Raw genomic sequence first — 18,229 nt, forward strand, 5'->3', positions numbered from 1 at the left:
AAGCAGGAAAGGTGGAGAGCTTGAAGTGTTCACCGTGACACAAGCAGAGGTTGAGGCCAATCCCTCGGTGGTGACAGGTCAGCATTCTGGCACTGGCTTTCCTTTTACTGTATTGATTGACTCAGGTGCTACACATTCATTTGTTTCTAGTAAAGTGAATGATAGATTGTGTAGACCTAATGAGTATCGGACGACAAGGTTTAGGACTTTATTACCTACTGGGGAACTGGTAGTCTCTAAGAGGTGGATTAAGGCACTGCCAGTGATGGTTGATAGTAGGGAGGTTTAAGTAGACTTGATTGAGCTAAATATGGAGGATTTTGACATGATCTTAGGGATGGATTGGCTGGTCAAGAATGGGGCTACTATTGACTGCAGGAAGAAGATGGTGACTTTTGAGCCTGAGGGCGAGGATCCTTTTGTTTTCGTGGGTGCTATATGTGGACCCTGCATACCCATGATGTCGGCATTGAGAGCCAGAGACTTGTTACACGGTGTATGTATAGGTTTTATGGCTAGTGTGGTGGACACTACTATGGTTTTGCTAGCAGGGCCGGGAGAGACTAGATTAGTGTGTGAGTTCTTGGATGTATTTCCTGAGGATCTACCAGAATTGCCACCACACAGGGAGATTCAGTTTATTATTGAGTTAGCACCGGGGACAGAACCAGTATCGAGAGCACCATATAGGATGGCACCAGCAGAGTTGAAGGAATTGAAGATACAGCTACATGAACTCTTGATTTGGGATTCATCAGGCCTAGCTACTCTCCATGGGGCGCTCCAATTTTGTTTGTTAAGAAGAAGGACGGGTCTCTGGGGATGTGTATAGAGTACAGAGAATTGAACAAGTTGACCATCAAGAATAAGTACCCTCTACCAAGGATCGATGACTTGTTCAATCAGTTGCAAGGAAAGACGGTGTTCTCAAAGATTGATCTTCGATTTGGTTATCATCAGCTGAGGATCAAGGATGAGGACATACCGAAGACGGCCTTCCAAATGCGGTATGGGCACTATGAGTTCTTGGTCATGTCTTTTGGTTTCACCAATGCCCTGGCAGCTTTCATGGATCTAATGAACAGGGCGTTCAAAAGCTTCTTGGATCAGTTCGTCATTGTCTTCATCGACGACATTTTAGTATACTCCAATTCAGAGGCAGAGCACGAGCGACATCTTCGACTGGTCTTACAGAGGTTAAGGGAGCATCGTTTATATGCCAAGTTTAAGAAGTGTGAGTTTTGGTTGCTAGAGGTGACCTTTCTTGGGCATATCGTCGGCGCGGAGGGGATTAAAGTGGATCCGTCCAAAGTAGAGGCAGTAAGAGATTGGCTGAGGCCAAGGAACGCCTCGGAGGTTCGGAGTTTCCTCGGGTTAGCGGGTTACTACCGGCGGTTTGTGGAAGGGTTCTCAAAGATTGATACACCGATGACAGAGTTGACAAGGAAGAATCAGAAGTTTGTTTGGTCAGAGAAGTGTGAGAACAATTTCCAAGAATTGAAGCAACGACTTATTACTGCACCTGTACTGAGTCTTCCTTCGGAGGAAGGAAAGTTTGTGCTATACTGTGATGCATCGAGGATGGGTTTAGGTTGTGTGTTGATGCAGAATGAGAAAATTATAGCTTATGCATCACGGCAGCTGAAGGAGTATGAACAGCGATATCCTACCCATGATCTAGAACTGGTGGCAGTGGTATTCGCACTGAAAGTGTGGCGGCATTACATGTATGGGGAGAAATGCTTGATATACACTGAACATAAGAGTTTGAATTATTTCTTCACCCAGAAGGATCTGAACATGAGGCAGAGGTGTTGGTTGGAGTTGGTTAAGGATTATGAGTGTGATATTCTTTACCACCCAGGGAAAGCTAATGTTGTGGCAGATGCATTGAGTCGAAGGGGCTCGAGGCAGTTATTTAGTTCTGTTCAGATCTCCAGGGAGTTAGCAGATGAAATGACCAGGGAAAGGATAGAGCTGGTGGTGGGCCGATTGGGCAATGTTACCTTGCAGTCGACCCTACTAGAGCGGATCAAGGAGGGTCAATTGGTGGATGCGCAGTTGCAGGAAGTTAGACAAAAGGTCTTAGCGGGGATAGCTAAGGATTATTCTGTTTCTGTGGCTGGTATGCTTCGATATCAAGGACGGATTTATGTTCTGGCAGATGAAGGGATTAGATGAGTCTCACACTACACCGTACTCACTTCATCCGGGTACCACGAAGATGTATTAGGATCTACGGACATTATATTGATGGCCCGGAATGAAGAAGGATGTGGTGGAGTATGTAGCCAGATGTTTGACATGTCAACAGGTGAAGGCTGAGCATCAGCGACCAGCGGGATTGCTTCAGCCTTTGGGTATTCCCGAGTGGAAGTGGGAGGACATTACCATGGATTTTGTGGGAGGTCTACCCAAGACAATGGATCTCTATGACTCGGTGTGGGTGATAGTGGACAGATACACCAAGTCAGGTCATTTTTTGCCAATGAAGTCGACTTACACAGTGGAACAGTATGCAGAGTTATATGTGAGGGAGATAGTTCGTCTTCACGGGGTTCCTAAGTCTATTGTATCTGATTGAGACCCTATCTTTACCTCCAAGTTTTGGGGAGCTTTGCAGAGAGCCATGGGGACTCAGTTGAAGTTTAGCACAGCCTTTCACCCTTAGACCGATGGACAGTCTGAGAGGACAATTCAGGTGTTGGGGGATATGATTAGGGCATGTGTGATTGACTTCGAGGGATCTTGGAGTAAGTATCTCCCGTTGAATTTTCGTATAACAACAGTTATCTGTCCACGATTGGAGTAGCTCCTTATGAGATGCTATATGGAAGAAAGTGTAGGTCGCCCATTCATTGGGATGAGATGGGTGAGAGGAAGTATTTGGGGCCAGACATGGTTCAGAAGACAAATGAAGCTATTGAGAAAATCCGAGCAAGAATGCTTGCTTTGCAGAGTAGACAGAAAAGCTACGCTGATCCTAAGCGTAGGCATGTGGAATTCCAGGTTGGAGACCACGTGTTTCTGCGAGTTTCACCACTGCGAGGGGTGAGGAGATTTGGAGTAAAGGGCAAGCTGAGCCTTCGGTTTGTTGGACCTTTCGAGATTCTAGAAAATATTGGACTGGTGGCTTATAGGTTGGCCTTGCCACCGTCTTTGTCGGGAGTTCATGATGTCTTCCATGTTTCTATGTTGTGGAAGTATGTCTCAGATACGATGCATGTGCTAAAGACTGAGGACTTAGAATTGTAGACAGATTTGTCCTATGAGGAACGACCAGTTCAGATTTTAGATCGGAAGGACAAAGTTCTACGGAATAAGACGATTCCACTAGTTAAAATATTGTGGAGGAACAGTAAGGTTGAGGAAGCCACCTGGGAGCTTGAGACGGTGATGCGGGATCAGTATCCGGAGCTATTCACGTAAATTTCAAGGACGAAATTCTCAGTAGGAGGGGATAGTTGTAACGACCCAAAATCACTAATAAGGCTTAAGGGCCTTGATTAGTGTGTCGGGAGGGCACGATTGGTTTATGTGTGAATTAAATAGTTTAATGCATGATTTTGTGATAAGTGTGCTTGTATGGTTATATGAATATATACGTGAAATGCATGTCTACGAGTATTAGTATGCATGTAGGCCCCATTTAGTTTAAAGGGGTATATTTGTAATTTTAGCCCGTTGAGGGCGTAAATGTGATTATATGTTATAATTGTGAGGACCACATTATTATGTGGGTAAATCTGCAGCATGCGACTTGAGGCGATCCTAGGGAGCTAGTTAGCGGGAAAGTCACAACGAGACCTAATACTTGACTTGGGGCAAGTCAAGGGGTATTTTGGGTATTAGATGGTTATTTGGGTTACCGGGTTATAGAAATAAATAATTGGAGATATATTTGAGGTTAGGAAGCTTAGGTGGGAATACTGGGGAATTTTACTATTTTTCCCTCGGGGACGTTTTCGGTACCCCGAGCCTCGAGATTGACTTAATTGCTTAAGGATAGATAGACAAAACTAAGAAAGTGGTGGAAACATCAAGAATCGACCTTCCCTCTTCCTTTTCTTCTCTCTCAAGGAAAAATACAGAAAAACTAAGGGAATTAGCTTGGAACACAAAGAATTGAATGGAAGATTTGGAGGATTAACTCAATGGAAGCTTAAGAATCTAACTAGGAACTGAGGTAAGCACTGAAGTACATTTTTGATCAATTAATTATGTAGTTTTGGGGTTGGATTCTAAGAGTTCTTAGGTTCTTAAGTTCAAGGTTGAATTAAGGTAGAAAGCTTGGGTGTTAGCTCAGTAATTGATTGGATGATTGAGTCTTCAGTGAAGGTAAGCTCCAATTTATGATATAGTGTTTGAATTCTTAGTTTTTCTAACTGGTTTTAGTGTTCTTGAGTGTGTGGGTTTCAGAAATTAAAATGGTGTTATGATGAGTTTCTAGACTAGGTTTCTGCTAGCTTATGTTATTGAAACCATGCTAGAATGTTTGTGGTAATTGGAGTATATTATTGGGATGGTTAAGGTAGGTTTGAGTGAGGTTTGGGTTTTAAAAATGGTGGTTTTTCTGGGTTCGAAGGGGTCGGGCCGCGGCATAGTTCTTAGTGTGTCACGGCCCTTTGAAGCTGATGAGTGATGGAGATGGAGGGCGGGCTGTAGCTTGGGGTATGTAGGGCCGCAGCCCGTGTTAGTTTTTGGGCGAGGCTGAGTGTTGCAAAATTTAAAGCTACGCAAGTATACGTAATCGCTTTTGTAGTTTATTTCGATAAGACCGATATCGTTCCCACGGAGACTGATTTATCAATTACCAAATAATTAATTTTTAGTTTCTATTTGACTAATGAAAACTGGATTTGTGAATTTTGAAAACAAGAAAATAGAAATAAATGAAAATTGCATAAATCAAATAATAACAAGAACACAAGGATTAAATTCACTGTAAAACAATTAGGAATCATAATCTTCTCTACTATCCACTCTATTAATCTTTAATTCAATTACTACTGAAACTCTTCTCACTGAAATGATAGGCATGCAAAAGTGTTTACTATTCGAGTTAAGAGATAGAAAACTCGGCCTAATGTGAATTCCCTATATTTCTATGGTCAATTCAAACAATAGGAAGCAATGAATACAGCCATAAATCACATAAACCAATTTGATACTCTTGTTCTAAATTGAAATCTATGTCTATTCAACTTTAGCATATTCAAATATCACTTTTCAGATTTTGATTCAAATTCATAAATCGTATGTAAAAGTTGATCAATCAATTACATACACAATAAACACAAACTGAATAGATTTCAAATGAAGTAGAAATAGATAAATGCATTAAATCATAATAGAGTTTCAAGAGAGTCAATTAGAAACCTAAACAGAAATTTAGTTCATGTTTATCATTAAGAAATCCATAAACATGAAATTAACATAAACTAAAAGAAAAAGAAAAGAACTCTAGATGATCAATCCAATCTTCATCCAAAGCACTCCTTAGCCTCCTCTCCCAGTCCAGATATCAAAAAGTGCCTCCTTTCCTCTCATGTATCGTCATTTAAACCTAATTAGTGTTTTGTTAAACATGAAATGACTAAAACACCCATAATTAAAAATCTGCGTTTTTCTCCTTTGTAGACATATCCTACGGTTGTAGGATGCCATTCCTGCAGTCGCAGGAATGCTCTAGAAATGCAGAAAGTCCTCTGAAGTTGCGGCCGCAAGACACACTTCCTGCAGTCGCAGGAAGTGCTCCGAAACACATTTTCCACCAATTTTTGTCATTTTGTCGATTTTTCCACCATGTTTCCACACCTAATCACCTAAGCCCTTCGATACCTGAAAACATACAAAAACAAACGTAAAATAGAACAAAACAAAACAAACACCTAATATTTTTCCTAAAAAACACATAGATAAATGAGTCTAAAACTCATTTATCAAACTTCCCCAAACTTAACCGTTGCTCGCCCTGGAGCGAAGAAAACAAAACTTAAGAAAAACTAAACAAACAGATACAAACACTAAACAAATGAATCAAGATAACCACAATTTTTTTTTAAAGCCTCAAAATTAATGAATGACAAGCATATATAATTATCAAAAAATAACTTACAAGTAATCCAGATTTTCAATCCAACCACTTCTTCAACTTACCTTAACCCATTGATCATTTTTGTCTACTCAATCATGAACAGTAAATAAACCATATTTAAAATAATTTACACATGCTGAACTCTCACCATCAATTCATCAAATCCCAAATTTCCATATGCTTGCTAACTTATTATTCTCCACTAATATAAATCAATGCCTGTTCAAAAATCAAAAGATCTTTTAAAGTTTGTATTGAGAGGCTTAGGTAACTGTAGATAAGATAGTCATTTAGGCTCATATATACCATAAGCACATAATCCAAACAACCCAAACCTGATATCCACATTGTAATCCAAACACCCCTAAATTTCCCTTTATTTTCCAAGATTGAGAAGAATTCACACTAATTGTATTTTTTTTTTCAGAATTTCTTTTTTTTTTTTTTTTTCTTCTTCAACTACACTCCCCCAAACTTATGTTTTTCAATGTGAACAAACATAAGAAGTGTAATTTATTTTCAATCTTTTTTTTTCTGAATTTTCCTCTCAATCTTTCCTTTTATTTTTCTATTGTCACAACCAAGTCAAACAATAACACCCATTACAATTCAATCCTCATTTATATGTTTATATGCTTATGGTATAGATCAAGGGAATTAAAAATTTATAATGAAATGTTCAATTAGGCTCAACATAAGTGGTTAACAATACAAAGTTATACTTTTAGGCTCGAAAAAGGGTAACGAAGGATAAATTAATCAAGGATGGCTTGAAAGGCTCAAACGTTCCAAAAAAATCGCCTAAATCATTTTCCTAAACAAGCATTGTCTATGATTTCGCCTCAAATAGTAAGCAAGAAAGTTCTAGAATTATTCATACATTTTTTCCACATTCAAAATTCAGCAAGTGTAAATATATTTAAATATAAAAATTTACCAATCATGATCAAATATTCAGTTTCACAATGAATTAAAGTAATCCAAAGAAGTGGTCAAACCAAGCACACGAATTTTTTTTTTTTTACAATCAAATATATTTTTCTCGAATTTTATTACAAGTCATTCACGTATTCTCATCGGCTAATCATTGTTATCTTGATTCAACATACTCTCTACATACCCTAACACAGAACACAATTTAACAAAACACAAAACATCAAACGAAATAGCCACTTGACTCAACTAACTTAACACAAATAACTAAAAGAAAATTCCCCTTCCCCAAACTTACCAAAAACATTGTCCCCAATGTTTAAATAAAAGCTAAGGAAAGGAAAGTTACCTGACTCGACTCACGATGAAGGACCTGCCTCATCATCCCCCTCAAGTGGAGGATACGCAAAATTGGGTGGTTGTGGATATGGTGGAAATCCACTTATGTCAATGCCAAAATGAGTGGCGAAAGCTTGGTTGTAGGCATATTGGTTCTGCGCCACATTGACACTCCACAAGTGGTGCTGCTGGAACTGTGACACCAAAGTGTCCAGCCTTTGGTTGACATTTTGAGTTCTTGGCGGTGGACGAGCAGACTAACTTGAGGTACCTGCACTAGGAACAGCTGAAATAGTTTTGACCTTGTTAGTCTTGACCAAATCATAAACTAGAGGGGGCAATTTCTCCTCTAAGTCATTAATTGGGACCCCTGCTTGCAAACACAAACTAGTGATGAGGTTAGGAAAATAAAGCCCCACATAACCAGTGACACAACACTCATTCAAATTAGCAGCAATAATATTGCCAACATCTATAGATTTCTTGTGTAAGACAGCATACAGCAATACCGCTTTACTAGGGGTGACAATGGTAAAGGCTTCTGTGGGTGTCAGATTTGAACAAATAAAATACAACCACACTCTTTTCTCCCTCGTCAACAAATTGAAGGGAAACCCCACTCGATGAGTGCCATTGAAGGTCCATTCAGTGCCTGGCGGGGTTAAAGCTTGTAAGATAGTGGCTCAAGTACTCTCCTCACAAAGTTGGTCATCTAAGTCCCTATATTCATCATTTTCTAAGGTTGGAAATTTGGAAAATTTATTGATATCACTTATGTGAAATTTCACAATTTTTCCCCTAACAGTGGCTTCCCAGGTATAGTCATGGTGAAAAGTATTAGCATAAAATTCTCTAACTACAGGGATAATAGCAGCAATTGGAGGAGCACGGAAAACCTCCCACTTATGGGCTCTAATCACTGATGTATACTCTTCAGGGACAATAAACTCATCTTTCCAATTGGTAGCAAACCCTCTCTCTCTAATAAGGCTACGCTCCTTATCTTGAATGTACCTAGAATTGGCCGTTGGGTTGACAAACCTAGGCACATCCTCAAAATTTAGGTCGTCCTCATTCTCTATGGGTGGGGGAGGTGGTTGACGTTTTTTAGCTTTTCCTATGTTAGTGCGTTTTCTACTTGTGGACATTATGACTCAAGAACCAAAACTACTCAAAATAATGCACACCCCACCAACAATTCACTCAAGGGCACCAATTGCAAAAGTGATAGCAATGTTCAATTTATAAAATTCCCCAATCAAAACAAGCACAAAACAATGATCAATTCCTTCAAATTGCAAAAGCCCCAAATTTACACCTTATAATAAGACAATGGAAAAATTCCCCAAATAAATTGAAGACCCAATGAAATTGAACATAAAAATAAGCAACTATAGTTCTCAATTTCACCAATGTCAATTCAATTTCACAAAATCACAAAGAAAAATTTGGACCCAAAATTAGGTCAAAATTTCCCAATTGCAAAATCAAGGAATCTCAATACACATGCAAATCCACCAACATGCATTACAATTATTTCAGTAATATCTTAAAAATCTAGAAATAACATATATTTATCAAACACTACACACAAATTTCGGATTCAAGAGATTAGCATGAAAATTTTCTTAAGAACACTATGTAGAAATTAAAAGGAGAAAGAGGGAGGGGACTTACAATGGTAGATGATAATGGAGAGATATCAAAATGAGTAGAAAAGGATTAGACTTACAAAACCTTAGAGTGAGATGGCCTCTTGAAAAAAAATAATGAAAGAAAGGAAGGAGAGAATCAGATTTTGGGGAGAAAAAGAAATGAAAATGAGAAGATGAAAATGAAAATAGAAAGAGAAGAAGTCTGATGCAAATATATATATATTATTATATTTTTTTTATTGATGAATACGGTATCCTGCGGCCGCAGAAAGTGGTTCCTGCGGTCGCAAGAATCATCCCATTTGGCATGGATCTCTGGTCCTGCGGCCGGAATATGCTCTTCCTGCGGTCGCAGGATTGCTCTATTTTCGCCCAGATCTCTGATCCTGCGGCCACAGAAAGTGATTCCTGCGGTCGCAGGACTACTCTATAAACCACACTCTCATCATTTTTTTTTCTTCTCCTTTTTCTTTTTCTCTCTTTTTTTATTTATTTTTTTTTCACGTATTTCACGATGAAAAAATCCAAAAAAATTTCAATAAAATAAATCAAAAACTAATAAATAAAATAAAAAATTGTCTCAACAAAAATTTCTTAAAATCTAAAAAAACTTAAATGAACTTGGGATGCCTCCCAATGGCGCTGTCGTTAACGTCATTTAGCCGGACGCTGGCCTCCTCTTCAGAGAGGCTTCAACAAAACAATTGACTTGGCTTGATCAATAAGACCACCCAAATATGGCTTCACTCGTTGACCGTTCACCTTGAATGTTTCATTGTTTCGATTTTTTAACTCCAACGACCAATAAGGAAACATTGTTACTACTGTGTACGAACCCGTCCATCTTGATTTCAATTTTCCTGGAAAAAGTTTCAACCGTGAATTGAACAATAATACCTGCTGACCGGGTTGAGATTCTTTTCGAGACAAGTTCTTATCATGCCATCTCTTGGTGCGTTCCTTGTAAATCTTAGCATCCTCATAGGCTTCATTCCTAAACTCATCAAGTTCATTCAATTGCATTAGCCTATTTTTCCCACCTGCATTCCAATCCATATTCAACCTTCACATTACCTAGTATGCTCGATGTTCTAATTCCACCGGTAAATGGAAAGCCTTACCAAAAACCAACCAATTAGGAGACATGCCAATGGGAGTCTTAAATGCCATTCTATAAGCCCATAAAGCATCATCAAGCTTTTTAGACCAATCCTTCCTTGAGCTATTAACTGTTTTTTCAAGAATGCTCTTGACCTCCCTATTAGAAATTTCTGCTTGCCCATTAGACTGTGGATGATAAGGTAAAGCAGTTCTATGTCGTACTCCATACCGAGCAAGCAAAGCATCAAACCATTTATTACAAAAATGACTCCCTTCATCGCTTAAGATATCTCGAAGAGTTCCAAACCGAGTAAAAATATTCTTGTGCAGAAAATTTAGAACTACTTTACCATCATTCGTAGGGGTTGTCGCTGCTTCCACCCATTTAGACACATAGTCCACAACGAGTAGTATATACTTGTTATTGTAGGAGGATGGAAAGAGACCCATGAAATCAATCCCCCACACATCAAACAACTCAACTTCAAGAATAACCTTTAGCGGCATCTCATCTCTTCGTGATATGTTACCGGTGCATTGACATCTGTCACAAGACTTAACAAAAGTATTTGCATCTTTAAATAAAGTAGGCCAAAAGAAACCACATGGCAATACCTTTGCTGCTGTCCTGGTAGCACCAAAATGACCCCCACAATGAAGAGTGTGACAATGGGTGAAAATAGAGATCATTTCATCTTCCGGTACACAACGATGAATTATTTGGTCAGCACAATGTTTATAGAGGATGGGATCCTCCCAATAATAATTTTTGATTTCATAGTAGAATTTTTTTAACTATGCTCTAGACATCTCAGGAGGCACAACCTTTGCCACTAGGAAATTTACATAATCTGCATACCATGGTGCTTTGGTGTTGTCACTCACCCCAAACAATTGCTCATCTGGAAAATAATCATTGATTTGCACTTTCTTGGTAATTTGATCTTCCTCAACTTCCAGCCTAGACAAATGATCCGCCACAAGATTCTCAGTACCCTTTTTATCTCGGATTTCCATATCGAATTCTTGGAGTAATAAAACCCACCGAATGAGATGGAGTTTAGCATCTTTCTTTGTCATTAGATATTTAATAGCAGAGTAGTCCATGTACACAATCACCTTATTGCTAATTAAATACGGACGGAACTTATTGAAAGCATAAACTATAGCTAGAAGTTCTTTTTCTATTGTTGCATAATTAAGTTGAGCATCATTTAAAGTTTGACTACCATAGTATATGGTTCGAAATACCTTGTCCACTCGCTGTCCAAGAACCGCTCCAACCGCATAATCACTAGCATCGCACATAAGCTCAAATGGAAGGTCCCAATTAGGCGCACACACTATAAGCGCTGAAATGAGCTTTCCTTGAGAGTCTTGAAAGCAGTCAAACATTCTTCATTAAAATCAAACGGGACCCCATTCATTAGCAAGGTGGGTAATGGCTTCGAGACCTTGGAAAAATCTTTGATGAATCTCCGTTAAAACCCCGCATGGCCCAAGAAACTCCTCACTCCTTTAACTGAAATTGGAGGTGGTAAATTCTCTATAGTAGAAATCTTGGCCCGATCCACTTCAATGCCTTTACTGGAAATTTTATGTCCCAAGACAATCCCTTCTCTCACCATAAAGTGGCACTTCTCCCAATTAAGTACCTAATTGGATTCTTCACAGCGTTTAAGAACCGCTTCTAGGTGATCCAAGCATTCATCAAAATCAGACCCGAACACCGAGAAGTCATCCATAAAAATTTTGATACTTTTTTCTACCATGTCGGAGAAAATAGCCATCATGCACCTTTGAAAAGTGGCTGGTGCATTACAAAGACCGAAAGGCATTCTTCGGAAAGCAAAGGTACCATATGGGCAAGTGAATGTTGTCTTCTCTTGATCCTCCGGAGCGATGGCAATTTGGTGGTAACCTGAATACCTGTCTAGGAAACAATAATAACTGTGGCCTGCAAGCCTATCAAGCATCTCATCCACAAATGGCAGCGGGAAATGGTCCTTTCTCGTCGCCTTATTCAACTTGCGGTAGTCTATACAAATCCTCCATCCCATCACAGTACGCGTACGGATGAGTTTATTGTTCTCATTTTTTACCACAGTTATTCCTCCTTTTTTAGGCACCACTTGAACAGGGCTCACCCAAGCACTGTCAGAAATAGGATAGACTACCCCTGCATCCAACCAGCTAAGTATTTGCTTCCGAACAACATCCTTCATAGAGGGATTTAGCCTTCGTTGAGCTTCAATGGAAGGTTTGCTATCTTCTTCCATAAGAATTATGTGCATAACCGTTGAAGGGCTAATTCCTCGAATATCAGCTAAAGTCCACCCAATAGCACGTTTATGAGCCCTCAAAACCCTCAAAAGTTTTTCTACTTCACCTTTTGACAGCAATGAAGATATAATAACAGGTAGTGTTTCTTTCTCCCCCAAGTACACATAACAAAGATGCTCCGGTAAAGACTTCAACTCAAGGACTGGAGGTTTCTCAATAGATGGTATGGGGCGCTCAGGCACTTGCCCCAATTCTTAAAATTTCTTCTTGTAATATGGACCATAAGAATTGATCCATTTCATATACTCATGAGTCTCCAAATCCTCCTCTTCATTATCAACACCCAACGCCAAAGCCAATTCAAGAGGATCATTAGTAATCCTCTTTTTCGAAACCACCTCATCAATCATATCACTTGCTCTTGGATAAGACATAGCCTTAAATACATTAAAGACCACTTCTTCCCCTTGAACTCTCAACCTCAACTCCCCCTTTTGCACATCAATAAGGGCTTGCCCGGTAGCCAAGAATGGTCTCCCAAGAATAATGGGAACCGTTGTATCCTCCTCCATATCTAGAACAATGAAATCCGCTGGAAAAATAAACTTGTCAACCTTGACTAACACATCTTCAATAACTCCCCTTGGGTGCTTAATTGATCGATCCGCGAGTTGAAGAGTAATAGTAGTAGGCTTTGCCTCACCAAGACCAAGCTTCCGAAAAACAGATAGAGGCATGAGATTGATACTTGCTCCTAGATCACAAAGAGCATGTTTGCATTCAAATTTCCCTATAGTACAAGGGATAGTAAAACTCCCCAGATCTTGAAGCTTTTGTGGAAGCTTCCTTTGTAGAATTGCACTGCACTCCTAAGTAAGTGCCACTTTCTCAAAGTCTTCCAACCTTCGCTTCTTCGATAAAATCTCTTTCATGAATTTCACATAACTCGGCATTTGCTCCAAAGCCTCAGCAAATGGGATGTTAATGTGAAGCTTTTTAAACACCTCAAGAAACTTTGACAATTGTTTGTCAAGGGAATTCTTCTGGAGTCATTGTGGGTATGGGATTTTGACATTAGAATCAACAACTATCGGTTGAATCTTCTCCTTGGTTGCAAGGCCTTCAGTAACCTTTTCCTCCACTTGGGGCTCAACTTTTTCACAACTCTTCTCTTCTATAGCCTTTTTTTCTTGAGACCCCTTAAGAGAAGGACCCTCAATTTCTTTACCGCTCCTCAAGATGATAGCTTGACATTGCTCCTTAGGATTTACCACAGTATTGCTAGGCAAATTCCCTTGAGGCCTAGTATTCAACATATTGGCCAACTGACCCACTTGCATCTCCAAATTTCTGATGGAGGATCTAGTCTCAGTCATAAACTGAGTTTGAGTGTTGGTGAGAGTCAATAGGGCAGCCTGTAATTCACTAGGCTGTTCTGTAGGAGCTAGCGGCCTAGGTTGCTGAGAGGTTGATGCTTGTTGTGGAGCTTGAGTCATAGGCTGCTGATACTTTGGTTGAAACGGTTGTTGTTGGCCTTGATTATTTCTCCAGGAAAAGTTAGGATGGTTTCTCCACCCCAGATTATATGAGTTAGAGTAGGGGTTGTTATAGGGCCTCTGAAAACTACCCACTGCCTGAACTTGAGCTTGATCTAATGGGACATTGTTGGGATCTAAAGCAGCTTGGCACTGGTCAAAAGGATGAGACCCCCCACACAATTCACACATTACTTGGGCTTGCACAACCTGGGCAAACATGGTATTTTGTTGCAACTGCTTAGTTAGAGACGCAACTTGAGCAGTTAAGGCTGTGATTGCATCTAATTCGTGAACCCCTGCAACCTTGTTTTTACTACCCGCTCGTTCACTTGGCCATTGGTAATTATTAGTGGCCATTTCCTCTAAGAGTTCATAAGATTCATTAGCACTTTTGCTCATAAACGCTCCTCCCGCTGCTGCATCAATGATTGTGCGAGTGGTACTGCACAAACCATTGTAAAAGTTGTGGACCAGCATCCACTTCTCAATACCGTGGTGGGGACATTTTCTGATCAAGTCCTTGAACCTCTCCCAAGCATCATACAAGGATTCTCCCTCAAATTGAGAGAAGTTATTGATCTCCCCTCTCAATTTAGCAGCCTTAGCAGGTGGAAAGAACTTCGCTAAAAACTTCTGAGCTAGAGCATCCCAAGTGGTGATAGTATTGGCCTCAAGTGAATTCAGCCAACTTTTCGCTCGCTCCCGTAGTGAAAATGGGAACAAGCGCAATCTAATGGCATCATCACTCACCCCATTCATCTTAAAAGTGGCACACAACTCCAGGAAATTGGCTATGTGCATATTGGGGTCTTCAGTGGGGAGGCCACTAAATTGAACAGTAGTTTGGACCATCTGCAATATAGCAGGCTTGATCTCAAAATTATTTGCCTCTACTGCTGGAGGACGGATGCAAGAGTGTACCCCTGTGGCAGTAGGGAGTACATAGTCTCGTAGAGCTCTTGGACGGGCAGGATTATGATTTTGTGGTGCTCCGCTCATGTTTTCCACACTGTTGTTATTAATATCTGCTGTAACAACAATGGAACTTTCAGCCCTCTTGCTTTTTCTATTTCGCTTGCACTCTTTCTCGATCTCAAGATTAATTGGAATTGGACTGTCAACTCCTCTTCTACTGCGCATATAAGGAAAATGCCTGAAATAAAGAACAACTACAGCCAAACAAATTAGAAATTATTGTAAAAGACAGCCAAATTAGAAATAAAATTAACTATTTTAATATTGATAATTTTTTTTCAGTCCCCGGCAACGGCGCCAAAAACTTGTTGCGAAATTTAAAGTTATGCAAGTATACATAATCGCTTTTGTAGTTTATTTCGGTAAGACCGATATCGTTCCCACGGAGACTGATTTATCAATTACCAAATAATTAATTTTTAGTTTCTATTTGACAAATGAAAACTGGATTTGTGAATTTTGAAAACAAGAAAACATAAATAAATGAAAATTGCATAAATCAAATAATAACAAGAACATAAGGATTAAATTCACTGTAAAACAATTAGGAATCCTAATCTTCTCTACTATCCACTCTATTAATCTTTAATTCAATTACTACTGAAACTCTTCTCACTGAAATGATAGGCATGCAAAAGTGTTAACTATTCGAGTTAAGAGATAGAAAACTCGGCCTAATGTGAATTCCCTATATTTCTATGGTCAATTCAAACAATAGGAAGCAATGAATACAGCCATAAATCACACAAACCAATTTGATACTCTTGTTCTAAATTGAAATCTATGTCTATTCAACTTTAGCATATTCAAATATCACTTTTCAGATTTTGATTCAAATTCATAAATCGTATGTAAAAGTTGATCAATCAATTACATACACAATAAACACAAACTGAATAGATTTCAAATGAAGAAGAAATAGATAAATGCATTAAATCATAATAGAGTTTCAAGAGAGTCAATTAGAAACCTAAACAGAAATTTAGTTCATGTTTATCATTAAGAAATCCATAAACATGAAATTAACATAAACTAAAAGAAAAAGAAAAGAAAAGAAAAGAACTCTAGATGATCAATCCAATCTTCATCCAAAGCACTCCTTAGCCTCCTCTCCCAGTCCAGATATCAAAAAGTGTCTCCTTCCCTCTCATTTATCGTCATTTAAACCTAATTAGTCTTTTGTTAAACATGAAATGATTAAAACACCCATAATTAAAAATCTGCATTTTTCTCTTTTGTAGACATATCCTACGGTCGCAGGATGCCATTCCTGTGGTCGCAGGAATGCTCTAGAAATGCATAAAGTCCTCTAAAGTTGCGGTCGCAGGAAGTGCTCCGAAACTCATTTTCCACCAATTTTTGTTGTTTTGTCGATTTTTCCACCATGTTTCCACACCTAAGTCACCTAAGCCCTTCGACACCTGAAAACAAACGTAAAATAGAATAAAACAAAACAAACACCTAATATTTTTCCTAAAAAACACATAGATAAATGAGTCTAAAACTCATTTATCACTGAGCCTCTGGTTGGGGCCATGCCGTGGCATGGAGGGCTTGAGCCGGGGCCCTTAAGGTCATTTGTGGCCTTTTGGAGTTTTTAAGCGCAGGAACATAACCGAGGGTGCTCGGGATCAATTCCACTACCGTGTTTGGTGGAATTCGATGTCTCGGATGCTAGAACCTTATCTGGAAACCTTTTTACAATTATTAATGGTATCCCTTATCTTGGTTGTGGCTAGGTATAAGCTAGGGGCTCAGGAAATGGATCGTGCTCAAGAGGCATCTCATGTAACCAGTACATTTCGACACTAAAGGTAAGAAAACTACACCCGATTGTGAATTTATAATAGGACTAAGGGTTCCCTGTTTTGTATCCTTTATAAAGGATGGTATTATGCCATGTGAATAACAAGCAAACGGCCTAAGAGTGCCGAAGTTTACATTGGCACACAGGGCGCAGCTCAGCCACTAGTAGCTGAGGACAGCTTATTATTCACTGAGCTCGGTTTAAGCGGACCGGAGTCAGTGGGGTTAAACAGAGGGTGCGACCTAAGGGCGTCTACCCTAATTATCATTTGATTTGATTATTATTATTATTGGGTGATGGATTTTTCATGCTGAATAGCTGAGTGTTGGCTTGTTAATTTTTTGGTTATGTCTATAACTATGTGATTGATGTGGTATGCTAAGTGTAAGAACATGCCTTAAGAGTTATCTAATTGTTATCATTTTTTGTGATAAGATGTCATGCTTTCTTGCTGGGCCTTGGCTCACGGGTGCTACGTTGTGTAGGTAAAGGCAAGGGTGAGCTTGATCAGCTCTGAAGGCGGAATGTACATGATGAGCTGCTCGGCCACCACGGTTAAGGAGGAGACAGGAACAGGAGGGCCATAAATATCTGTTTTGCTCTTAGAGTGGCTAGTGGTTGTTTGTACTCTGGAAATTTTGTAAACTGATTTTCAAATACTGTTTCTTTTGGGATCCCTTGCACAAAATGTTTAATTATATAAAATGTATCTTTGGTGACCAAAACCTTTTAACCCTAGTTCATTAATGGTTTCAGTGACACATTTTTAACTAAATTACTTGATTAGCAAGTCCTGCACCTTTATAAATACACAGTGTAGCGATCTTGGCTATCCAAGGTGTTACAAGATCCTTAGAGGTTGACTTATTGAATCACCTGCACTGTCTGTAACTTAATAGTTACTTATCTGATTGGGTTGCAAGCCTCAGCATGATTATCAGAATCTTTATTGATCTTCACTTATCTGATTTGTGCTACAACCCTAGTATGATTATCATAATCATTTGTTGATATTGAATACATGCAGTAATGAGTTTTCTTGCTGAGCCTTGGCTCACAGGTGCTATGTGGTGCAGGTAAAGGGAAAGAAAAGCTCACCCAGCCTTGAGTGGAGAGCTTAGGTGGCGATGTGTACATATGCGGCCACTTGACCACCACGACCAAGGTGTTTCTCAGGGGAACTAGGGGTTAACCCTATTTTTTCTGCTTAGGTCAGCGGGTTGTCATTTTTACACTGTAATGACCATTTTGGATTGTAAATAACTTGAAAACACTTTTATGGGCCCATGTATAGTTTTATGTTTTAAATAAAATATATCCTTTCCTTTTGATTGAGATTTTTCACCTTAGCCTATTAATGACACCTAGATGCACGTTTATAACCAAATGACTCGTTTAGTGAGTTAAGTACTGTTTAAAGTTCACAGTAACAGTCTTGGAGTAACCAGGGCATTACACTCCTCACCCTAGTTAGTCTTCTCTTGGTCTTTTATTCTGTCTT

At 39.3% G+C, this 18,229-nt stretch overlaps 1 non-coding gene across 1 annotated transcript; it reads left to right on the forward strand.

Annotated features, from left to right (window-relative positions):
- Window positions 1–14,433: 14,433 nt before the first annotated feature.
- On the forward strand, window positions 14,434–14,540 carry LOC133827850 (small nucleolar RNA R71). The gene has a single exon (XR_009890501.1). It is a non-coding gene; the product is annotated as a small nucleolar RNA R71 (small nucleolar RNA).
- Window positions 14,541–18,229: the final 3,689 nt, after the last annotated feature.

Source organism: Humulus lupulus, chromosome 3 (genome assembly GCF_963169125.1).
Source record: "Humulus lupulus chromosome 3, drHumLupu1.1, whole genome shotgun sequence".
NCBI classification, from domain to species: Eukaryota; Viridiplantae; Streptophyta; class Magnoliopsida; order Rosales; family Cannabaceae; genus Humulus; species Humulus lupulus.